Raw genomic sequence first — 26,597 nt, 5'->3', positions numbered from 1 at the left:
GAGGCAGAACTCCATCTCAACAGAGCCAGCTTTGAGGTCTGCAGCCCAAAGCTCAGCAGGCAGTGGGCACATCAAACCTGTGACAAAATGTGCTGGCACAGCCTGCCCAGAGAAGCTGTGGCTGCCCCATCCCTGGCACTGTTCAAGGCCAGCTTGGACACAGGGGCTTGGAGCAACCTGCTCTAGTGGAAGGTGTCCCTGCCCATGGCAGAGGGTTGGAACTGGATGAGCTTGGAGGTCCCTTCCAACCCAAACCAGTCTGGGACTCTGTGATTCTATGTTTACCTGACACTAAGGTACAGATCAAGCCCTGCACGGTTTGTGGTGCTGCTGGAAGCTGGTGGCTCCAGTTCAGGTAGATGCGCATTTAGACAAATCCCTTCTCCAGCACAGCCTCATTCCACCTGCCACAGCTCCCCACACACAGCCCACTGAGCCTGAAGGCACATTTTTCACTGCCCTCCAAGCCCCAAGCTCCAGAAGTTCCATTCTCCCCTTTCTCCAGGCATCCATGTGCCCAGGCACTCGGCAGCTCCCAGCACCTGAAACTGTCATTAGCCACTCCAATTAAGTAACTTGGGCACGTGGCCCACGTCTGGTTTAGAGCCTTCTTCTTTCCCCTAGCTTGCTACAGCCACTCTTCTAGCTCCCCTACAGAACAGAGTTCAGGCAAAAGCACACAGCTTTGACCATTTTCTTCTGCAAGGAAGCTGCACCTCAGATCCAGGCATGACCTCACACCTTTACAAGACCAGCTGTGCTGTGACAGTCCAGAACTAGGTGCCTGGACCACACTAACCCACAGGGTGTCTAGGCCCCAGTCAGTACCCCCAGTGGTACTGGGGGTAAGGACAACTCTTCAAGAAGCACATTTCCCATTTATTCTTAAAAAGGAGCAGTGTGTTTTACACAGCGTTTTCCAGACAGCTCACTACAGTGGGGTTGGAATGTATCGAAATTGTCAGAGACCATGGGAAGGAGGAACTACATCAGGCAATTATGAGTGACCCGTCCCTGACTGGTACTTGGAAGATGTTGGAACCGGCAAGGAACAAGGACGTCGGAACTGGAAAGAGGGTGTTGATAAGAAAATCAGATAGACCTTTCACCTGATGTAACCACAAGGCAAACACAGATGTGCTTGGCTAATTGCTTGGAAGCATATAAATATTGTGTAACCTTTGCAATAAATGATCCAGCTTGTACTCTACCTCTGGGTCTGTGCCTCCATCCTCACAAATGGCGCCCAAACAGGGACTTGCTGAAGAGCCGTGACTCAGCAACCAGTGAGGACGCCCAGCCAAACTCCAAAAGGCTGCAGCAATTAACTGATACCTCTGACTGAGGTAAGCGGCTGGGAACAGGAACATGGAAAATTCAGTATCCCCCAAGCACAAATCAGTGTTCAGAGTGCTAGTAAAATTCCTAGAGAAGAAGGGGGTTACTGTGAATGAAGATAAACTGAAAGACTTGTTAATATGGGTCTCGACCCATGCCCCTGAGGCAACATCAACTAATATTTATCAGAAGGGAATAGGGGACTAGATTGGGGTCTGCCTCTGGGATGCAGCATGAGGGTGGACTGGGAAGTCCTGGTGAACACAGGGCATGGGACACAGCAGAGCACTGAAGGGGCAGGGCAGAAAAAGCTTTTTCTTAGCCACATCATGTACGCATCAGTTTGTATCTCTTATTAATGAGAAAAAAGGTGGGTCTGTGCTACAGAATACAGTGGGCAAGAGGAAATCATTCACTGCCAAAGTGCTATTTTCACTACATTTTACCCAAGTGATTAAATTTTCTTTTAAATTCCAGATAACTCATACTTGTGGGTTTTTTGTGTATTCATGCAAAATGTTTGTAATTTAGCAAAACAATTTCCTGACAAGGGTTCTTTGAAAAAGAATTACTGTCAAATTCTACCAGAGTTTTTTATGTGCCCTGCATATGTGCATAGTACTTCGAGCTGCATGCCATGATTAGTCAGATGGCAACAAAAGACAGCAAGAGTCTTGAGTTTTATTTTACTGAAGGAAGCAACCAAATAGTATACAACACTAAACTATCTTAAAAAACAAACAAACAAACAAACACTTTCTGTACTTATGGAAATATAAACAGTATTTAAACAAGTGGGAAGTTTTAAGCTAGACAGTGCGTGGATTTGGCAAACACTTTGCTAGCACAAATAAATTCTGTCTTTTCAGAGCATCAGTGAAGAGGAACAGCATTGCTACAGCTGAAGGAACTCTAGAAAGGCTGGACTGGGTGCTATGTGCATTTCTTACACCAATACAGAAGGAAACACTTTAGGTCAGTTAAAATAGAACATAATGTTGGCTTGGTGCAGTGAAGTAACTGATGAGTTCCCATCTTTATGGGTTTGCTCTTTATCAACATTTTTTATTAAATTTCTTCATAAATAGTCTGGCCTCTGAAATGAGCAAAAGCTCATATTACTGCAGGAGTGAATCAATGGAATAAATATCCATTTCTGATTGCTATCAGGTAGACAACAGTTAAGAAGAACAGTTAAGCTGTAAAGAGGAAGCGTAAATCTTACTGGAGACAATTACATTCTTTACTGAATTTAAACTGAAGAAGATGGTTTTACCACATTTACCATGTTCATGGGTATGTTCAGCAGTAAAATAAATATCAGTAAAAGGTAATAATAGAGTAAACCAGACACAAAAATATGTAAGACAAATGGAAATTACCTGCTGAATCAAACGCATCATATTAAAATATGAGTTCTTCCAGCTCCAAATTGAAACAGTGGGGCAGACTGTATTTCTGAAAGGAGTAATATTTTAAAAGTACCCTTTGCTACAGAATGGCCATAAGAATGTCCTGGTTTCTGCATCCTTGCTCTAATTCTCATCATCCGTCTTGTAACTGGGAGGATTTCCAACAAACCCTACATCCACAGCAAAATTAATCAGTGTTATGTAGAATTAAATTTCAGTTCATTTTTCAAACTGAAAGAGGGTGTCCTGGGTTCAGCAGTAGCAGTCATTTTTCTCCTTCTTGGTAGCTGGTGCAGTGCAGTGTTTTGACTTTCAGCCTGGGAACAGAGCTGATAGCAATGTTTTGGTTTGGCCAAGGACTTTGTGAGCCTCATGCTCTGCCAGGGAAGAGGGGAAGCCGGGAGGAAGCAGAGACAGGACACCTGACCCAAACTGACCAAAGAGGTATTCCATACCACAGCACATCATGCCAGGGATGTAACGGAGAGCTAGCTGGAAGGGCTGGGAGACTGCAGGGTTGGAGGAGGTATCGGTCGGTGCTCAGTCGGGCTGGGGGGGGGCGAGTTATTGGTCAGCTGGTGCTGAGGTGTTGTATTCTCTTCCCTTGTTATTTCCTTTATCATTATTATGATTGGTGGTAGCAGCAGTGATTTGTGTTATACCTTAGTTACTAAACTGTTCTTATCTCAACCTGTGGGAGTTGCATTCTTTTTGATTCTCCTCTCCGTCCCTCCGGGAGTAGGGGGAGGGAAAGAAGGGGGGGAGTGAGTGAACGAGTTACCTGACTGGGTTTAAACCACGACAGAGGGTTAAGCCAATTTAAGCTTTCATGTCATCAGCCCAGAAAGAAACATGAGATTAGTGAAGGCCAGATTGTCAGTGGGCATCAAGGCTATAAAATACAGTGATACCTAACAGGATTCCTGTCTCACAGGATGTTTCTTGTACTTTGTGATAATGTTATGCCTCTGTGCTTCTTTAACCAGATCAGGTGGGATTTGTTGGCATCTTTCTAATTTGACTCATGTACTGTCTATATGTTAAGTGACAGTTTTGTCACTCAAGTGTCAGTAAAGTTTTTTTAGGACTCAGAATATCCTGATGAAAGGTTTTGTTGGGAAGTTCCCAACCAAGTCTGTAAAGAGGGCTCAGGAAACTCTTTACTTCCCCCTAAGCTCCCCACCCCCCTTGATGTAACGTCAACCTCTGATATCTCTGAAAATTTAAACTGAAAGCAAATATTATCTTTTAATGGTTCCATTTTACAAAAACCTTGGAGCTTACTGCAGAAGTGAGTTGGGTTTAGTCATATTCTGTATTAGAAAATCTTTAAAGAAGTCACAAATGTCTGACCAATTAGACCTGCAGTTGTGAAGCAAGGGTAGGTTTTAGTTTCAAACAATATGCAGTCATATTGCTGAAGCGAGCAGTTCCAGAAAGGACGCCTTCAACACTGGAGCGTCCAGGGCCCTCAACTCAGAGCGGCAACAGCCACCGAGGGAGCCTCGAGTCCTCCCCCGGCCTTGCCCAGGAGCCGGCCGCTCAGCTGACAGGGGCAGGGACTCAAAGGGGGCGGAGCCAGGAGCAGCGGCACCAGCCCTCACTGGGTAAACCTGCCCCAGGGAGCCCGGCGAGCAGAGCGGGTAGAGGCAGATTTGTGCGGACAGACGAGCGGGATGGAGAGCACTCGCCTTATGAGCAGGGCGCAGTCCGGGAGCTCTCCTCTGGCTGTCCCGGCGGTGGCCAGCGCAGGCACCCAGACAGAGCCGATGACAGGGGAGGCTGCAGCGCAGAGCTCGGGGTGTAGAAAGTGCCTGCACTGTTCTGGTGAGGGGAGGGGGCACAATGGGCAGGGCTGCACTCGGTGCTCCCTGGTGGAGGTCCTGCAGGAGGGGCTGAGCTGCGGGATGCTATTAACAGGCTGCAAGATGTCAGGGAAGCTGAGAGGAAGCAGGACTGCTTGCTCCAGGCCCAAACTGTGCAGGGGCCTCAAGGTGCCCCTCTAGCTCATGGAGGAAAGAAGGAGGCCATTAACCCGGGAAGCTGGGTAATAGTAACAAAAAGAAAACAAAACCCAAAACAACAAAACGGGAGAAAGAGGACAATTAAAAGCGAGGGGCTTCCGCCTAAATCTGTTGTCCCCAAGCAGAACCTCTTTGCTGTCCTGCAGGCGGCTCATGAGGAAATGCACCAGAAACAGCCGCCTGATGCACTGGTAAAGAAGATCTCTACTGGTGCTGCGAGGAAAAAGCAGCGGGTCATAGTAGTAGGGGACTCTGCTTTGAAAGGGACAGAAGCACTAGTCTGTCGGCCTGACCCGGTCTCAAGGGTGGTGTGTTGCCTAACAGGGGCACGTATCAGGGATGTTGCAGAGAGGCTGCCTGCTCTAGTAAGTCCCACGGACTATTGCCCACTTCTGGTGATATATGTGGGTGCTAGACATATAGATAGTAGCAGCCTGGGGATCATAAAAAAGGACTACAGAGCCCTGGGAGAGGTGGTTAGGGGCTCTGGAGCTGATTGTCTTTCCCTCAGTTCTCCAGGATACAGGGGAGGACCCTAAAAAGGCTAGGAGGATTGGCCAGGTTAATAAATGGTTAAAAAGGGTGGTGTCATAGTCAGGGGTTTGGGTGTCTTGAACACGGGACCCAAGTTTGTAGGGCAGGTCTACTGGGGGGCCGCTCTGATAAGAAAGGGAAAGAGGAGTTTTGGTAGGAAGCTTGCCAGACTGGTCAAGGATGCTTTAAACTAGATGTGTTGGGGGAGGGGGCATCATTCCATCCCAACACACCCAGTCAGATGCCAGCACCTATAATAAATGCTCAGAGCAATGTAGAGATATTCCAGCCGCTCCAGCCAATGAGCCGGCTTCATTTGGAGCTTGGCTCAGATGCCTCTATACAAACACCTGCAGCATGGGAACAAATAAGAGGAATTAGAGGTGTGTGCACGTCAACAGGGGTGTGATATAATAGGCATCACAGAAACATGGTGGGATGGCTCCTATGACTGGAGTGTTGGAATGGAAGGTTATAGGCTCTTCAGAAAAGACAGGCCCAGCAGGTGGGGAGGGGGAGTTGCCCTTTATGTTAAGGATAGGCAGGAGAATATGGAACTCTGTCTGGGGACAAGTGAGCAGTAGACGGAGAGTTTGTGGGTCAGGGTTAAAAGGAGAACAGCTATGGGAGACATTACTGTGGAGATCTGTTATAGACCACCTGATCAAGAGGAACCTGTGGTTGAAGCACTCTATAGACAGATAGGAAAAGCCCCACGCTCACAGGCCCTTGTTCTCATGGGGGACTTCAACCACCCTGACATCTGTCGGAAGGACGGTACGGCCCAGCGCAAGCAATCCAGGAGGTTCCTCAATTGTGTGGAAGACAACTTCCTTCTGCAAGTAATAGAGGAGCCAACAAGGAGAGGTGCCATGCTTGCCCTCATGCTCACCAACAGGGAAGGGCTCATTGGAAATGTGATGCTCCAGGGCAGCCTTGGATGCAGTGATCATGAGATGGTCGAATTTGAGATCCTCAAGACAGTGAGAAGAGCGTGCAGCAAGCTCACTGCCCTGGACTTCAAGAGGGCAGACTTTGGCCTCTTCAGGAACCTGCTCAGTAAGGTTCCATGGGATATAGCCCTAGAGGGCAGGGGTGGCCAAGACTGTTGGCTGATATTCAAGGATCACCTACTACAAGCTCAGGAGTGTTGTATCCCAACTAGGGACGGAAGGCTAGGAGACCTCCTTGGATGGATAAGGAGCTGCTGAGAAAAATTCAAAGGAAAAAAAGAGGCTTATAAAAGGTGGAAGCAAGGACAGGCAGCCTGGGAAGAGTATAGGGATGTTGTCTGGGAAGCTAGGGACCAGGTTAGGAAAGCTAAGGCCCAGTTAGAATTAAACTTGGCTAGGGATGTTAAGTATAACAGGAAGGGATTCTAAGGTACGTAGCAAATAAAAACCAGACTGTGGTCAAGGTAGGCCCCCTCTGGAAGCTGTTGGGATAACTGGCTACACAGGATTTGGAGAAGGATGAGGTTCTGAATGACTTCTTCGCCTCAGTCTTCACTGGCAAAGGCTCTGACCACACCACCCAAGTCTTGGAAGGCAGACACAGGGACTGTGAGAATGAAGACCTTGGGCCCACTGTAGGAGAGGATCAGATTCGAGACCATCTTAAGAACCTGAATGTACACAAGTCCATGGGACCTGATGAAATCCATCCGCAGGTCCTGAAGGAGCTGGCGAATGAAGTTGCTAAGTCAGTGTCCATCATCCTTGAAAAATCATGGCAGTCAGGTGAAGTTCCTGACAACTGGAAAAAGGGAAATATAGCCTCCATTTTCAAAAAAAAGGGAAAATGGATGACGCAGGGAAATACAGACCAGTCTCACCTCTGTGCCTGGCAAAATCTTGGAACAGATTCTCCTGGAAGGCATGCTAAGGCACATGAAAAACAGCAAGGTGCTTGGTGACAGCCAGCATGGCTTCACTAAGGGGAAATCCTGCCTGACCAGTTTGGTGGCCTTCTATGATGGCGCTATGGAGCTGATGGACAGGGGTAGAGCAGTTGACGTCACCTACCTGGACTTGTGCAGAGCATTCGACACTGTCCCACACGATAACCTTGTCTCTAAATTGGACAGACATCAATTTGATAGGTGGATCACTCAGTGAATAAAGAGCTGGCTGGATGGCCGCACGCAAAGAGTTGTGGTCAATGGCTCAATGTCTGGCTGGAGACCAGTAACGAGTGGTGTCCCTCATGGATCGGTGTTGGGACTGGTCTTGTTCAACATCTTTGTCGCTGACACGGACAGTGGGATTGAGTGCGCTCTCAGCAAGTTTGCTGATGACACCAAGCTGTGTGATTTGGTTGATATGCTGGAGGGAAGGAATGCCATCCAGGGCAACCTTGACTCACTTGTGAGGTGGGCTGATGCCAGCTTTATGAAGTTTAACCGTGACAAGTGCAAGGTCCTACACGTGGGTCAGAGCAGTCTCAGGCACAGCTACAGGTTGGGCAGAGAAGAGATTCAGAGCAGCCCTGTAGAGAAGGACTTGGGGGTGTTGGTCGATGAGAAAATGAACATGAGCCAGCAGTGTGCGCTTGCAGCCCAGAAAGGCAAACATATCCTGGGCTGCATCAAAAGGAGTGTGACCAGCAGGTTGAAGAAGGTGATCCTGCCCCTCTACTCTACTTTCATGAGACCTCACCTGGAGTGTAGTGTGCAGTTCTGGTGTCCTCAACATAAGAAGGACATGGAACTGTTGGAATAAGTCCAGAGGAGGCCAGAGGATGATCAGGTGACTGGAACACCTCCTGTATGAAGGTGGGTTGAGAAAGTTGTATATGTTCAACTTGGAGAAGAGAAGGCTGCGTGGAGCCTTCCAGTGTCTGAAGGGGGCCTATACAGATGCTGGGGAGGGACACTTCATCAGGGACTGTAGTGACAGGACAAGGGGTAATGGGTTCAAACTTAAGCAGGGGAAGTTTAAATTGGATATAAGGAAAAAAGTCTTTCCTGTTAGGGTGGTGAGGCACTGGAATGGGCTGCCCAGAGAGGTTGTGAATGCTCCATCCCTGGCAGAGTTCAAGGCCAGGTTGGACAAAGCCTTGGGTGGCTTGGTTTAGTGTGAGGTGTCCCTGCCCATGGCAGGGGGGTTGGAACTAGATGATCTTAAGGTCCTTTCCAGCCCTAACTATTCTATAATTCTATATTATAAACAATATTAGTTGAAAACTAATTGAACTAGTTGAAATACCATCTGGGATGCTGTCAGGAAATCACAAAATAATTGAATGAAGTATGTATGATGTATGCAGGACAACTGCAGAGAAAAGAAGTTTATGTTTTTCAGAGTAGTGATCCTAGTTTTATGGTAATTGGACATACCAAGAGATTCCATTTTACTGGAACATATTAACATCTTGCTCTCTGTTCATATCCAGTTATTCTAAAAAGGTACTTCACACCAGTAAGCGTAATTCATGACGGTGGACCTTCAAAAATATTTTGATGTGAACACTACTGCTGGAAACTAAAATTACCTGTGCTTGAAAGGGAGATGTAAAGGCAATGGAATTCTGTCTGCAGTGTCAGATACTCTTCCTGATTCTCTTACCCTTCAAAATTCTGTTATTTATGCTGAAATCTGAAAGCAGTCAGCCACAGGAAATTCTCACTCTTCTTTAAAAGCCAACACACAATTGGAAAGCAGAACAAAACACAAAGCATTTTCCTCTTGCGGAGTTTTTCTTAATGCAGTCACACAAACTTTTGCACCATATTTCATGAGCAGTATCTGACCATGTGTCATGGTTTAAACCCAGTCAGGTAACTCGTTCACTCACTCCCCCCTTTCTTTCCCTCCCCCTACTCCCAGAGGAACGGAGAGGAGAATCGAAAAGATGCAACTCCCACGGGTTGAGATAAGAACAGTTTAGTAATTAAGGTATAACACAGATCACTACTGCTACCACCAATCATAATAATGATAAAGGAAATAACAAGGGAAGAGAATACAACACCTCAGCACCAGCTGACCAATAACTCGCGCCCCAAGCCCGACCAAGCTCTGACCAATACCTCCTCCAACCCTGCAGTCTCCCAGCCCTTCCGGCTAACTCCCAGTTACATCCTGGGCATGACGTGCTGTGGTATGGAATACCTCTTTGGTCAGTTTGGGTCAGGTGTCCTGTCTCTGCTCCCTCCCACCTTCCCCTCTTCCCTGGCAGAGCATGAGGCTCACAAAGTCTTTGGCCAAACCAAAACATCGCTATCAGCTCTGTTGCCAGGCCGAAAGTCAAAACACTGCACTGCACCAGCTACCAAGAAGGAGAAAAATGACTGCTACTGCTGAACCCAGGACACCATGCCAGAAAATACAATCATGTGTAATTGCCAGAAGTAGAAGCTTTAGGAAGCATTTTACAGAGAAAGGTAGTCAATATTATAAAAACTTCTAAGGTAATCTTCTTTCCTTCAGATGTTAAAGTTAATAGAAATCCGTAATCTGCAAATCACTACTTACCTAAGTAAGAGGTTTTGTAGGAAGAAACTCACAATCTTGCTTCAGCAGGGTTTTGGCATCTGTAATAGTAGAATTTGGCCTACAGGAAGCTTTAAACTAATTTGTATTGCAGATAACTAGTGACACAGAAATGAAAGCGGATGCAATATCCATAAAAAAGCTCTTATAATATTCAAACTTTTATTTGAAGTAATATTGTATACGGGGATGATCAGGGACTGGAGCACCTCCTGTATGAAGAAAGGCTGAGAACATTGGGGCTGTTCAGCCTGGAAAAGAGAAAACTCTGTGGAGACCTCATAGCAGCTTGCAGTGTCTGAAGGGGGCCTATAAAGATTCTGGGGAGGGACTCTTCATTAGGTACTGTAATGACAGGACAAGGGGTAATGGATTAAAACTTAAACAGTGGAGGTTTAGATTAGATATAAGGAAGAAATTCTTCACTGTAAGTGTGATGAGGCACCGGAACAGGTTGCCCAAGGAAATTGTGAATGCTCCATCCCTGACGGTGTTCAGGGCCAAGTTGGAAGAGCCTTAGAATCATAGAATCATAGAATAGTTGGGGTTGGAAAGGACCTTAAGATTATCTAGTTCCAGCCCCCTTGCCATGGGCAGGGACACCTCACACTAAATCATGCCACCCAAGGCTCTGTCCAGTCTGGCCTTGAACACTGCTAGGGATGGAGCATTCACAACTTCCGTGGGCAACCCCTTCCAGTGATGACATGGTTTAGTGTGAGGTGTCCCTCCCCATGGAAAGGGGGCTGGAACTACATGATCTTAAGGTCCTTTCCAACCCTAACTATTCTATGATTCTATCCTACTCAAAAAGATGACATTCAACATGATCAGCAGGTGAGTAACAGTGGGGCTGAGTGCAAAATTGTGATGTGAGGCAAGGCAGCAGGAAATTCCATTTACAAAGAGAAATATATGTATCTTTGGTTTGTGAATAGACAAGATATAGCAGTTTTAAAATTCTACCTACATATTAATGGCCTAGATATTTAGATTTGCATAAAGAGCCAGTTTTGGGCAGGGTTTGCAAAGCCTCATTTTTGAAAAGTTTAAATAGCAGAAAATATCTTTCTTTCTACAAACGCATATCGTACATACAAACCACAAGAAAATAAGCACTCAACCACTGAAGGAAATCAATTGGGAAGAAAATTCCTATTTTGTTAATTTTGTTTATTGTTTGCTCATATTTTCTTTTGACCTTGGTGAAAGATACCCTCATGGGCAGGAATGAATGTTGTCAGCACTGGTTTTTATCATCTTGCAAACCCTGTTACTCTGCCGAGTTCATTCTGTGTCCTGTTTTCCATGACTGAATCATGCAAACAGTCCTCTCCCCTAAACCATTCATCTGTGGGAACATGAGAGGCCACTTTTTTCCTAGACCCATTTTGCATCCATCACTTTACAGTATGGTTTCCTCTGCTTTCTCTAACAAACGTAGCTCAAAGTTTCCTTATTCAAGGTTGTGTGGAGTGGCTCCATAGAGAATTATGGACGCTATGTGACATATTGGCATTGAGGCACCCAGGATAATCAGAAACAGAGCTGAAGTACAGTATCTTTAATTATGAATTTTTGATTTCATTTTATCTCCACTGATCCATATGTCAGACTGCTGACCACAGCCCTAGCTCATGTGGGGAAACCTTGTAGTGACAGGTAACCAATACAGTTAGATACAGTCAGCTGTAAAGCAAAAGCTGTAAAGCTGTAAAAGCTGTAAAGCAAAAGCTTTACAACACCAAGCTGTATAAAACTCCACATCATCAGGCACTCCTGCAGCTAGACCATTCAAGAAAAGCCTCACTGTGTTTTTTCACTGCAGCTATTTATCAAATGTAACAGAAGGAAAAAAAAAAAAAAAAGACAAAAAGAACAAGGCAAACAGGCAACCACCACAGAACGATTTTGCTAATTCCTTCAAGTTTTCAGTTATTGCTGTTCTCAGAAGGAGCACAGAAATCTTAAAGACACCATGGCTTGCCACACTTGATGTAAAGCAAATAACTGCCCTTCAAATAGATTTTGAATACACCTTTTCTTTTTCCTTTGGAAGGAAGTGGGGAGAATTTTATTTTTTTGCCTGGATGAGATTTCACAGTTTTTAACCTTTCAGCAACCCCTAAGAGTAATAAAATGTTGTTCAGCTCCCAAAGCCCAGGAATGGAGGTGAAAGAAAAGGCATTGTCAGAATTGCTTTACTCTACATTCACTGCTCAAGGGAAGCAGGAAGACATCCCTGGATGAGGAAATAGCATAAACCACACTTCACCCTGTAGAATTCCTCATGACTGGCAGAGAATCCATCTGTTCAGTGTAACACCAGCACATTTGTCATTCTGTCAGTTATCACTAGAGATGTTGTTTATTCATGCTTTCATAATCCCCTGCGTATACAAAATATTCATCTGTGTGTCTTCAGTTATTCATGTCACATTGCCAAAGGGGAAAACAATTTCTCAGTAAAGCGCAACTAACTCCCACCTTACACGTTACTCCACAAACTCCATGTAGCAAAGACCTAGCAAGAGGTGATTATGCATAAAACCAGAGAGCCTTGACAAATAAGAACAGGATACCTGTCAGCCTTTTTCACTTGGGTTGTCCCTGAGGTAGGTGACGCAGAGTGAATCAGATGTATTCCTATTTCCACAGAGAAAATACAGTTCACTGTTTTATTTTTATGCTCTCAAATACTAGACACAGTTCCAGATTTTAAGCTCACAAAGTTATTTTATTAGGAACACATGTTTATCTCCATCTCCAGATTCGATGCAAAATACCCACTGGTCTAATATGGAAGTTCTCTCTTCAACAGACCATGGTGCAAATATGTGAGTGTACACATTTCACTACATATGGTGAAAACCTGTACTGAGAATGAACAGGCTACTGCAAAAGATGGTCAGCTGCCAAGGGGGGTGGAAGACTATTTCTAAAAGGAAGCACTAGTGCTTCCCAAAGGAAACACAGAGCAGAAGGGCTTTTTGAAAGGGACTCTCATTTGCATTTCATAAGTGCAGTCTCACTGAGTGACAGTTCAGACCACAGCAAGAAATAATCCCTGGGCTGGCCACAGAGCTATGGATTTGAAATGCCTCAACTCTTTTTCAATTGTCATTCTGTTTTCTAAACATATCCAAATACATAGCATTAAAAAGATGTGGAATATTAGAATTACTGTTAAGACATGACAAACTCTCATAGCAGAATATGAAATTTTCCACAACTACATGACAAGACATTAAAAAAGAAACCCAAAGAATGAACATACATTCACTATTGCACCACAGGACTTCAAAAAAATACTTAATTGGAGATGCAGATCAGAAACCTGAGAATAGCAGAAACATTACTGAAATCGACTGAAAGAAGAAGAAAATTCAATGGTTATAATAAAAGAAGAATCTTTTCCTAGTTACAGCAGCATAGCTGATAGTTTGATTTCAGAAACCTGGTTGCTTAAGAATAAAAAAGATAATAAAATCAGTTAATGCTAATGCTGGTCACGGCTCATTGGCTGCTTTACATATTATAGCAATAGTCATCAAAATGCAAATAAAAATTACATTTTTCAAAATTAATAAATATTAAAAAGAAGCAAGCAGCTAGAAAAAAAAAACAAAAAACGTAAGGAAACAGGATCATTAAGCAATGTGAATACATTAATAGGGACAGATGAAGCTGATGCTGCTGAAGACATGAAGGAGTTAATTGCTTTAACACCCTTGAAATAATTTAGATAACATCCCTGAAACCAGAATACATTTTCATAGGGGAGGGCAACAGGGCAAATGAAACATGAGACAGTTTTATTATTCCATAAGTCACAGAATAGTTCAGTAATTACAACAACGAAAAGCTGACATTGTCTCAGCTTCCAGTAAGAATAACGGGTGCTCCAAATTGGTCCTTTCCAATAGGAAATATGATACACAGCAGAAACTAGATAGTATTGAACTTAAAGCTGCTCAGAAATAAAAAGGCTGAACTGCTGGCTAAAGTAGTTCTTCATGTCCTAGCATGGAGGATGATTTCTTATGCAACTTCTCTTTTGAGACCTCGGTTATCCAGCTTCCAGGAAATTGGTTAAATAACTTGTCGTGGTTTAAACCCAGTCCGGCAACTCATTCACTCATTTCCCCCCCTTCTTTTCCTCTCCCCTACTCCCGGAGGGACGGAGAGGAGAATCAAAAAGAATGCAACTCCCACAGGTTGAGATAAGAACAGTTTATTAAATAAGGTATAACACAAATCACTACTGCTACCACCAATCATAATAATGATAAAGGAAATAACAAGAGAAGAGAATACAACACCTCAGTACCAGCTGACCGATAACTCGCGCCCCAAGCCTGACCAAGCTCTGACCAATACCTCCTCCAACCCTGCAGTCTACTAGCCCTTCCGGGTAACTCTCAGTTACATCCTGGGCATGATGTGCTGTGGTATGGAATACCAATTCGGTCAGTTTGGGTCAGGTGTCCTGTCTCTGCTTCCTTCTGGCTTCCCCTCTTCCCTGGCAGAGCATGAGACTCACAAAGTCCTTGGCCAAACCAAAACATCATCGTTATCAGCTCTGTTCCCAGGCCGAAAGTCAAAATGCTGCCCTGCACCAGCTACCAAGAAGGAGAAAAATGACTGCCACTGCTGAACCCAGGACATAACTGAAACCAAAACAATGACTCTTCAGTCACAGAGACAAGCAGCAGGGATGAGCCACACTCCCTTCAGGCCACCATCAGCCACGGGAACTATATCAGAGTAACCACACAAAATCCAGCTGCCAGGATCCACTCAGCTCACAAACAACCTTTGACAAGAGTCCTTCAGTGAGGGCCTGTTGAAAAACCTGAAGGATAAAAAGCAAAATACTTGTTCAGAACCAGAAACTGCCTAGGGGATAGAAATCAAAGGAGGAATCACTGGTCTACTGTCACAATGGCTGAATAACAACAGGAATCTGTACAGGACTGTTTTCTAAAGCAATATGACAGAAAACATGACAGTTTGTGGTATTTGGCCGACTTGCTTAAGAAAACAAAACCAAATACAAAACCAAATGGATCATCTGCAATAGAGTTGCAAGAAACATCCAGAAACAGGGATTTGTGGTTTCGTTAGGTAGATTTGACCATGTCCTGTGCATGGAAAAACTGTTGGGCCCGACCCTTAAGAGGCACAAGGGACCTTGCTCCCTTGGTGTGGAATTAAATCACTCTTGCTGGAGATCCTGACAGGCTTTCTTCAGTGGCCATGGCTAACACAGCTAATTCTGCTACCAAGCTGCAAGCATGCCAGCTCTCTCACAGGTTTATACACCTTATCTCCTAATAAAGGCAATATGTGACATTGTCTGGTGCGAGGTATTCCTGCCCATGGCAGCGGGGTTGGAACTAGATGACCTTAAGGTCCTTTCCAACCCTAACTAGTCTATGATTCTATGGTTAAGGTAGGTATAGCTAATTTATCATAATCACAAGATGAATTGTAGGCAAACATTAGATTTTCTACTGATGAAGATTATTACTGTTCTTTTTGTGAATGAGTAAGGTCATTCAGGCAGCATCTTTCACTTGCTGCTTGGCTTCTGAATCTCAGTGTTGAGGTGGATTTATTTGAAGGCCACAGATTGGGAGGTTTTCGTTTGGGATTTTTTTTTCATAAAAAAACTTTCCACGCACATTTCAGCATGAAAGCTGTGTAGCTGTCTATTCTCTGTACTGATTGCTGAACTTACAGAGAAACATCTGCTTCAGCACAAATACTGCAGAATAATCTTTGGATTAACATTCTGTATTGTCATTATGAAATGGGTTGGGTTTTTTTCTAAGCAGATAGCTATAGTAATTTTAAATCATTTTAATGTACTATGATTAAATACTACGATTAAATGAAAGAGAAAATTAAGGTAAGAAAGACCATAGCAGACCTCAGTGCTTGTGCAGCATCCCTTCTCTCATGTGAGTACAGAAGGACGCACATGTTATGGACAGGAAGAATTTGAAGCTTTCCACAGAATCTTGGAATATTAGAAAGATCAGATACACACCATTGGTTATTGGGAAGGGCTCAGAGAGTGCGTTGCCATATCTGACTTGGCCGCGCTGATCCTCATGTAACAGAATAATCATTTTGAGGAACTTGGGGGGACAACCTAATCATTCCAAGATCAGCTACAGGCCTTTTCTGCTTAGTGTCAAAAGCTTTAGTGAGGTCAATGAAAAGTTACATAGAGCCCCTTATTCTGTTCTCTACAGGGAACAGTTGTCTGAGAACAAATACCATGTCTGTGGTACTTCTATTAGCTCTGAAACCACACTGACTTTCAGGTAGAAGTTCTGCGATAGCGAGTACTAGTCTGTTCAATAGTAATCTTGCAAGAATTTTTCCAGCAGTGGAGAGCAGAGTTATACCTCAGTAGCTTGAGCAGTCTGACTTTACACATTTTTTCTTATACAGAGTGATGATGATTGTATCACAAAAATCTGATGGTAATTTACCTTGTTCCCAACAGTGTACAACTAGCTCGTGAAATTAAGCATGAAGTGCTTGGCCTCTGTGCTTCCAGATTTCAGGTGGGATTCCGTCAACCCCAGCTGCCTTGCCAGTTTTCACCTGCTGTATAGCCTTAAGAGTCTCTCCTGTGGTAGGGGCTAAATCCAATTCATTTTTCGCCAGATGTTGTAAACTGGGCTGGATTCCTTTGCCTTGGACTACACGGTTAGCACTAAAGAGTATTTGAAAATGTTCAGACCAACGATTCAGGATGGAGATTTTATCTGTAAGAAGCGTTTGGCCATCTACACTAGGTAAGGGGCTTTGAACCTGAAATGTGAGTCCATACACTGCTTTCAGAGCCTCATAGAATCCTCTGTGGTCACCGAAATCTGCACCGAAATTGAGTCTTTTCTTCTAGGTTGAGCCACCACTTGTTCTGGATGTCTCGAAGTTTCTGTTGGAGTTTGCTACATGCAAGACGAAAGGCTGCTTTTCTCACATGGCAAAGTGGCTGAGCGAGGTGTGCTTGATGAGCAGATCTCTTCATCAGCAATTCCTGGACCTCCTGGTTGCTATCATCAAACCAGTCTTTGTTTTTCTGTAAGGAGAACACAATGGATTCTGCGGAGGACTGCAGAACAAGGGGGTGTCCGTGAAAGAGTGTTTATGTATTCATGTTTTACAGGCAGACAGATCTCTACCTTCATAAAAAAACAAGTCACTGTATCACAAGGGAGATGTGTGCTCTACTGGTTGTATCAGCAGAGTAAACATAATACATGACTCCAGCATGAATAAAGCAAGAGACTATGAATTTTTAACTGTTATGGTACATCATTACTCTATGACATACCTGTTCTAGGACATGAGATACATCATTCTGTCTTTAGGGCTGTCAGTCAAGCATATCAGTCATTATTAAATTCACCTGTAAAATAGATGTATTCTCTCTCATACAGTAAATACTTTTCAAAACTAAAAATATTTTTATCATAGAGTTTAAAGAAAGTAAAAGCCCATTAGAGGGACATCTGCAATCTCTAGTAAAACCTTAGGAATGTCCTCAAGATATATAGTATTCAGTCAGAAATAACTTGTGCCTGTGGAGGGAATTTGAAATCTGAAGTCCCCTGAGGATGCTTTATTTCCCTTTTTAAAAAGTTGGATTACTTGTAAAAAGGGATGTACTCAAAAGCTCTAGATCCTCCTGCCTAAATTCAAGATGCAAAATAGGAAAGTCATAAGTATTTCCCTACAGCTCAAATGTAGTGTTAACCTCCTGTCAGCACTGAGACTTAAAACAATGCACATTACAAAATAAAGCATCTAATGAAAGCCTTAATTACACACAAGCCTAGTGTTTTACAGCTTTTCACCCCAGATGTGATTAATACTGTCCAAAATACTATTTTCTTAGGGATTTTTTCAGCATTTCAGCACATTTTATTCTAGTCTATGTTAATTCTGGGTAGCTTAGTAATTCCTCTAAACATACAGCCTCACAAAAATACATGGATAGCAAGCACAAAGAGAGGAAGCACCTAGAGGATTTTGGCAAGATATGTCAAGAGTGATTTGATGCTGAGAAGGTTGGGGCTGTTCAGCCTGGAGAAGAGAAGGCTACGTGGAGACCTCATAGCAGCCTTCCAGTATCTGAAGGGAGCCTATAGGGATGCTGGGGAGGGACTCTTCATTAGGGACTCTAGTGATAGACAAGGGGTAATGGGTTAAAACTTAAACAGGGGAAGTTTAGATTGGATATAAGGAGGAAATTCTTTCCTGTTAGGGTGGTGAGGCACTGGAATAGGTTGCCCAGGGAGATTGTGAATGCTCCATCGCTGGCAGTGTTCAAGACCAGGTTGGACGAAGCCTTGGGTGACATGGTTTAGTGTGAGGTGTCCCTGCCCATGGCAAGGGGGTTGGAACTTGGTGATCTTAAGGTCCCTTCCAACCCTAACTATTCTATGATTCTGTGATGTTCATTTTTCACTACTTTGGCTGAGGCATTTCAGCACAAAATTTAGACTAGAGACTTATTCATACCAGCCTAAGTCTTCACATGATATGACATAAATATGGCATTATAGATTTAATGTAAATTTAGATGAAACTCTCTTGAAACACTTTGCTTTTGAGATAATTCACCCTACTTTAATTCTCTGTACATTTCATAGAATCAGAGAATAGTTAGGGTTGGAATGGACCTTAAAATCACCCAGCCATGGGCAAGGACACCTCACACTAAACCATGTCGCCCAAGGCTCTGTCCAGCCTGGCCTTGAACAGGCCAGGGATGGAGCATTCACAGCCTCCCTGAGCAGCCCATTCCAGTGCTTCCCACCCTTACAGTAAAGAACTTACTCTTTACATCCAATCTAAACTTCCCCTGTTTAAGTTTGAACCCATTACTCCTTGTCTTATCACTACAGTCCCTAATGATGAGTCCCTCCCCAGCATCCCTATAGGCCCCCTTCAGGTAGGCCTCCATGCATCCTTCTGTTCTCCAGGCTGAACAGCCCCAACTTTCTCAGCCTGTCTTCATATGGGAGGTGCTCCAGTCCCAGGTCATCCTCGTGGCCCTCCTCTGGACTTGTTCCAACAGTTCCATGTCTTTTTTATGTTGAGGACACCAGAACTGCACACAATACTCCAGGTGAGGTCTCCCAAGAGCAGAGTAGAGGGGCAGGATCACCTTCTTCCACCTGTTGGTCACGCTCCTTTTGATGCAGCCCAGCACACAGTTGGTTTCTGGGCTGCAGGCACAAACTGAAACTGACTCATGTTAAGTTTCTCATCGACCAACACCCCCAGGTCCTTCTCTACAGGGCTGCTCTGAATCTCTTCTCTGCCCAACCTGTAGCTGTGCCTGAGATTGCTCCGACCCAGGTGTAGGACCTTGCACTTGGCATGGTTAAACTTGATAAGGTTTATGGAACCTTAAGGAACACCACCTATTACTGGTCTCCAGCTGGACACTGAGCCATTCACCACAACTCTACATGCTGCCATTCAGCCAGCTCTTTATCCACCGAGTGGTCCACCTATCAAACTGATGTCTCTCCAATTTAGACACAAGGATGTCGTGTAGGACAGTGTCAAACACTTTGCACAAGTCCAGGCAGGTGACGTCAACTGCTCTACCCCTGTCCATCAATTCCGTAGCCCCATCAGAGAAGGCCACCAAATTGGGCAGGCAGGATTTCCCCTTAGTGAAGCCATGCTGGCTGTCACCAGCCACCTTGTTGTTTTTCATGTGCCTTAGGATGCCTTCCAGGAGAATCTGCTCCAGGATTTTGCCAGGCACAGAGGTGAGACTGACTGGGCTCTAAGTCCCTGGGTCATCCATTTTCCCTTTTTTTTTGAAAATGGAGGCTATATTTCCCTTTTTCCAGTTGTTGGGAATTTCACCTGAGTGCCATGATTTTTCAAATGACTTTTGATGATTTGGTGGCGTAACTTTGTTTCTGTGGCTTTTCTTCCACCCTTCTTCCCCCCCACTCCCACTGACACTCTCCCCAGGTGAGAAGTTTACTGAAATTAGACTACTGTACAGGTCAGGAGGTGTTCTTGCTTCTTGAACTCCTCACAATTCACTAGCTGACTCTCTTTCCCATTTCATCTATTGAATCACACCCAACATCTATTGATGAACACAGTACTATGCTTTGATTACGTCCATATTCAAGGAGGCAAATCAGCCTGATTTCAGCTGATTAAACTTCCTCCCAGTTGTTTGCTATTCTGGTCTGACTCTTCTGCCTGTCTCTTTAGTGAAGTGCTATGGGATATTCTTCAGATCTGTTTTTTTCTATTCTTTTTGAAAGCACCAATTCTTTCCCCTAGTCTATGTCACTAAGAGGTGAACATTGCTAGGGGAAAAAAAAAAAACAAACCAAAAACCAAAACACCCAAACAAACCCTCCCCACTCCCCCCTTTCTTTTTTCTGCTATGTCCCATTGCATTTGTACCTTCTAAAATACTTTTAGAGGCTTTTTGCATGTATTTCTGTTAAAAGACCTGGGGATATTTCATCCCTTCTAAGAAAACAAAATCTTTTCAAGTGTATATTCTTTTGCCAGTTCCTTACCAGGCTCTCTTCATCCTCAACACCTTGTATGTGGCTGTTTCTAGTACCCTGTGTTATGGTACTTTGAAATGATGAGCTAGAAATGGACCTGACCTACTTGCAGAAGAAGAAGCTGTGAAGACAAACACTACACAATTTAAAACAAAGGCAAAAGGGCCAGCAGCATTCAATTCACCTGACTGCAGGATTGTTAATGTATAACAGGTAGGGAGGAAATACTGACAAATGCCAGAATGCCTCGAAGCCACATTCCACAACAGCTTTCTAAGGCAAGCAGCTTGGCACAGTGTTTTCAAATCCAGTCAATGGTTACTCATGAAGTGTTGCCATCGGTAGTATGTTTCTGATCACATGGCACCATCCTCCACTTAGCAAACTGGTGCATCCTTAGAACTGGCTGTGACGGCTTGGAGATCAGAAATCGCATTATTGTAACACGTGAGGGGTTTTTTTACTTCTAATTTTTGTATCCTGGTTGTTCCTCTCCAGAGAAGAAAAAAGTTTTCCTTGTATTCTATTATTTTCCTTTTCTGCTTTGCAACTAATCTAGATGAAAATACTTGCCACCTTCTCCTAGTGTTTCAACTGAGTATTTACTGCAAGATCCTTCAACATACCGAGTTTCAACATACTGGGTTTAAACTCCACCCTTTTGTTTCTCAGTTTCCTTTCCAAAGTAGGATTTGATCTTCTTGTCTTGCAAATGGAGGAATCTGACAACTCTTTACTATGGACTTATTGTAATTTAAACTTCACCTTTAAGGCAGGTTTTTTATTTCTAACCTTTAAAGAGTATTCTTTCTTTTCAGTTTTTAAATTTGTTCTTTTCTGCCTATTTACTAACTCTAATTTAAAAATCTAAGGTTTTTAACTTTATGTCACTGTATCAGTTTTTTCCCCATTAAGTTATTTATGAAGTTGATTTAAAAATTAAATAATCATTCACTCTATCCTTCTGTCTTGGTTTCGGCTGTAACAGTTACTTTCCTCCTTCTTAGTATCTGGCGCAGTGCTGTGTTTGACATTTAGCCTGAGAATACTGCTGATAACACACAGATGTTTCAGTTGTTGCTCAGTAGAACCCTATCAAGGAATTTTCAGTCCCATCCTTTGCTAGTTAGGAAGGGCACAAGAAGAAGGGCGGAAGCAGAGACAGGACAACTGACCCAAAGTAGCCAAAGGGGTATTCCATACCACAGCACATCGTGCCCAGTATAGAAACTGGGGGGAGTTGCCCAGGAGGGCAGATCACTGCTCAGGTTGGGCATCAGTCAGCGAGTGCTGAGCAGTTGCATTGCGCATCATTTGTGTTTATTGTTTTTTTTCCCCTTTTCAGTTTTATATTCTCTTCCCTTGTTATTTCCCTTATCACTATTATCATTGGTGGCAGCAGCAGTGGTTTGTGTTATACCTTAGTTACTGGACTGCTCTTATCTCAACCCGTGGGAGTTACGTTCTTTCGATTCTCCTCCTCCCCATCCCACCAGGAGCAGGAGGGAAGAAGGGCAAAGTGCACAAGCAGCTGCATGGTTCTGAGTTACCGGCTGGGCCTAAAGCTTACCACCTTCAGATGTAATTTCTGAGATGCTTTACTGGCTTTATCTGAAACCTGTGTTCCTAAATAATTCAGGCACTTGAGTCCAATGCAATCATATTGTCGTTATTTAAGTGCAGTCAGTAACCCATGCAGCTTGCTCACTCACTCCCACCTTTTCTCCCCCCAACCCTCACTCCCAGAGGGACACGGAGGACAATGGAAAGAATATAACTCCCATGGGTTGACATAAGAGCAGTCCAGTAACTAAGGTATAACACAAACTACTACTGCTACCACCAATAATAATAATGGTAAGAGAAATAACAAGGGAAGAGAATACAACTGCTCACCACCCCCCTATATCCAGCCTAACTGAGCAGTGATCTAGCCCATCTGGGTAACTGCCCCCAGTTTATATACTGGGCATGACATGCTGTGGTATGGAATACCTCTTTGGCTAGTTTGGGTCAGGTGTCCTGTCTCTGCTTCCTCCTGGCTTCCCCTCCTCCCTGGCAGAGCATGAGACCCAGAAAGTCTTTGGTCAGAGTAAACATTACTGAGCAGCAACTAAAAACATTGGTGTTATCAGCGCTGTTCCCAGGCTGAAAGTCAAAACCACAGCACTGCACCAGCTAATAAGAAGGAAAAAAAAATAACTGCTACTGCTGAACACGGACACACATTTAAGAAAAGCAACATGATAGAGGCCAGATGGTTGTTTCCAATAATGATCAATAACAGAAGCACAGAGAAGAACAATTAGCAATTTTATATGAAGTTTCATAGAAAAAGCATTATTGAAATTGCAAAACTAAGAGTGTATTTCCATGTTAAAAGATACAGCTTAAATCAAGCTGGTTATCCAGCCTATAATGTAATTATATTCTAAGAAGAATCCAAACACCACATGAAAGAAACTGGATTCTGAGAATGCTTTCCCCATTAGCTATTTCTGGAATTAGTTTGGGAAGAAAAATGGTGAATTTCACCATAACATAGGGCCCTTATACATGATATTGGTCTCATCAAGGTTTCTGTTACAGCATATATGTACTATAATATACATTTATTGGACTGAAAGATAATTTCCTCTATGCCTTTACTATAATTTCCCTGTAACATCAGTCTCAGACAACTTTTCCCAATAATATAGCAATATAGAGAAAGAAAATTCTATATAGCACTGGCAAAATAGTTATTGGTTTCTTCAAATTACTCCTAGTCAGTGAAGGAAGATCAAAGTTACGTTGCATTGAAATGTTGAAACTGATTTGTCATTAGGAGTAAAAATACAAGTAGTTCACATACCTAATGGGAAAAAAACAAAATCAATGTTCATCTGTGTGGGAGGGTTTTGGCAAATTGTTTATTGATTTGAAATAAATATGAAATAAAAATTGATTTGAAATAAATTTGAAATAAAAATCCAAAGAGATTAATTGACTGAATCACTTGACTACTATTCAGCAGACAGCAGGAGTAAGCCTGACGTGCACAGCCAAAGAGAAAAAATTATCATAACAGAATGTCATAACAGATACATATACATAAACAGATAGACTGAAATAACAACCTAAATCTGGTAATTCAGCTGCTCTCCCTGAATTTAATTATTCTAATTAAAATCATCAAGCATCTACTGTGAGATGATTACAGGCTTGCTTCTTCATATCCAAACGAAAACGCGAAGCTTCACAACTGGAAAACAATCTAGTGCTACAGGATGCAGCACCAAAAAAGAAATAAAAAGCATAACTGTCTTATGAACCCCCAAGAGCAGAGATGGATTACTGGAGTACAAGACAGCCACAGTGGAACGCTGGGTATGCAAGGCAGTCACATGCTTTACAAGATGTTTCTACTTAATCAGGTAGCACAAAGGAAGGACTTTGAAGACCAGGAAAGCAGTAAGATGCAAGACAAATGCCTTCACACCTCTTGTCATCCTGTTTTAAGGCCAAAAGATTCTTCCTTTTTATCCCCATATTTCGGTCAGTCTAAACAGAAAGATCTTATGTGCGTTAAAGAAAAAGACAAAAATAATCAGGAGTTCTGTCTGCCCCCAGCATCAAACATACAAAAAATTCACACATGAAGATGCATTGTCCCCCCTGTAGGATATCCACTTAGTACAAACTGTAGCAAAAAGTAATTGCAGATGGGTTCAAACCTAAAAAATGGGTTTGAAACATCCTGGAGAGAAAACAGAATTTAAATCTCATTTTTGAAAGTCTTTCTAGAAGTACTTGTCTCAAAATAACCAAGTCCAAAAATCCAGCAGCTTTTATGTAGAAGAATGTTAAACTGTAGGAGAAGGGGAGACGCTAGCATTGCAATAGCTTCACCCCATACAGTGAGAAAAAGCACGTCAAGCCTCCTTCTTATGTACATGCATTGCGCTTTCAAATACTAATTTCTACATTTCTATAATCTGCTCCCAGGCCCTAAGGACAGTAAGAATTATTATCTGCTCCTATTATGAAGTGTAGAAACCAAGAAAAACTGGAAGACATCTTTGAACAGAAGAGTAAAGCAACACCACTAAATCGTTATATCAGAGAGTAGAATAAAAAAGTATTTGCAGACTGCAGAGGGTCTTACGGCACAGACAGCTTGACATGCAGTTACACCACATCCACCCTGACAGAGGCATAGGGAGGAAACACTCAGGTATTGAAAATACCTTCCTAGAGTCATGAAACACCACTGATAGCTAAAATATCATTATGATACCAATATTCCAGTCACAATCTTACTTGTTTCAGAACCAAACAGGGCTGGAAAGCCTTAGAAGCACTGAGCATTAGGCCACCTCATTTCAGAGAAAGGTACACTGCCAGCCAGACATGAACTTTAACCTGCAGTGCTTTTCTTCCAAACTGCAGTAGCCCATCAGTGAATAACACTTCCTTTAAAAATAGCTGCATAGGGTGACTTTATGAGGACTAAGAATGTGCTAATGTGATAAATTACATATAATTAATTAATAACTTGTGACAAACATACTTCACACTTAAATAAGCTCACCACACCTGGGGAGAAGTGTTTAAACAAAAGGGCATGTTTTAAGCTTTCAAAGGAACTCTCTAAAAGACTCTTTGAGGACTCTCAAATAAAGTGATATTTCTGTTAGGCTTTCAAGGTTTAATTTTCAGCTGTGAGATTTAAGGTCTTACTCAAGTGGGTTGAGACTTCCCAGTTAATTACCAAATATTACACAAGTGCATCACACAGTGCAAGTGACTCAACCTGCAAACCATGACATGCTAGGGGACCTACTAGAGCAGCAATCACAGGAGTCAGTCAAGATCAACTATGAACAAGCATGACAAAAGCTGAAATTAGTCTCAACACTAATGTTCCTGAATGAGCCACAGGAATAAAAGCATTTGTAAAAAGGAGGGAAGGGTAACGACAGCTGCTAGATTTGGATGATCAATTCACTAAGTATGAAAACTGCCTGTGGGCATAAGGAGGAACTGAATCAAGGAGCTGTCTGAAAGTTACTCTCTGAGAAGTCCAACACCTCCAGCCTATTCCCCTGCACATGACGTCAAAACATGAATTCCTGAGTTGCATCAATATCTATTAATAAAGTGGCCTGTTACACAGTTCAATTACATAAGCACTGTCTTCCAAGGCATGTGTAGTATTACAAGTATTTGGGCAGTGATGTTAGGAGCTGCACCCAAGTGATATCTACTGGACACATATATTCATTTCTTTTTCCTCCATTTCCTCTCCTTTCTCATCATTCAGAGCTTAGTTCCTTGAGAAACAAGTCTCATCAAGAGTTTAAGCACAATTTTATATGCAGTTCCTGCACAAAGGAAATGACAGGAAGTTGTACTAGTAGCCTCATCTTTTCACATTCTACTCCTTGACCTATTGACAGCCTGCACAGTAGAATCACTGTTGGCATCTGGCACAGGAACAGGAAAATAATAATAAAAATGGTGGTAATGAAAGCATAAGAGCTACATTTTTATCGCTGTCTTCATAAATGTAAAGTTGAATTTTAAAACATTGAGATCAGAGGACATCAAGGGATAAACCAAGCCTAAAATGCAGTGCAAGGGAAAGAAATGCTACCTACACATCACAAAGGGCACTCATTCAGGAGAATTAGTTTTGAAAAGATGACAGAACAACAACATTTTTAGCCCCAGTTCTTTAATAAGGATTTCACTCAGGAAATAAAGGCAAAACATCAAAGCATAAAACATGGTAAGTGACTTGATGAACATCTTAAGATACTAAACTACTGCAGGCATTGGCATTTGACTTTCACTTGACTCAAGTATTTCTTCATACTCACTAAGTGGCAAACATTTATGGTTTTTACATGTTGAGATACTGCAATGGCATTTATGTTCATCAAAATGCAAAGCTTAGTCCTGAAGTCAAGTTTCCCAAGGACAAATCCAGCAGCAGTGGACTGGGAAAGCTGCAATGAATTCTGTGCTTCACACAGTGGGAAAAAAAAAAAAAAGCCTGAGTTACTCCTTTCTCTTTTCCTATCAGCTGCTCACACTAAAACAAGGCATGTGCTGAAGAGAATTCTGATTGTTATCTCCATTTAAGAATTGCTAGAGTAAAGAATCTGGATCAGGCTCTTATCCACTTCCAGGCAATGCATTCCTTCCTTTCCAGTGAAAGCATAAAGC

This window comes from Pezoporus wallicus, unplaced genomic scaffold, assembly GCF_028554395.1.
Source record: "Pezoporus wallicus isolate ANWC-B61680 ecotype Strahan unplaced genomic scaffold, APGP_CSIRO_Pwel_v1 contig_13541, whole genome shotgun sequence".
NCBI lineage: Eukaryota > Metazoa > Chordata > Aves > Psittaciformes > Psittacidae > Pezoporus > Pezoporus wallicus.
The sequence above is the reverse complement of the archived record's forward strand: the minus strand, read 5'-3'. Positions refer to the sequence as shown.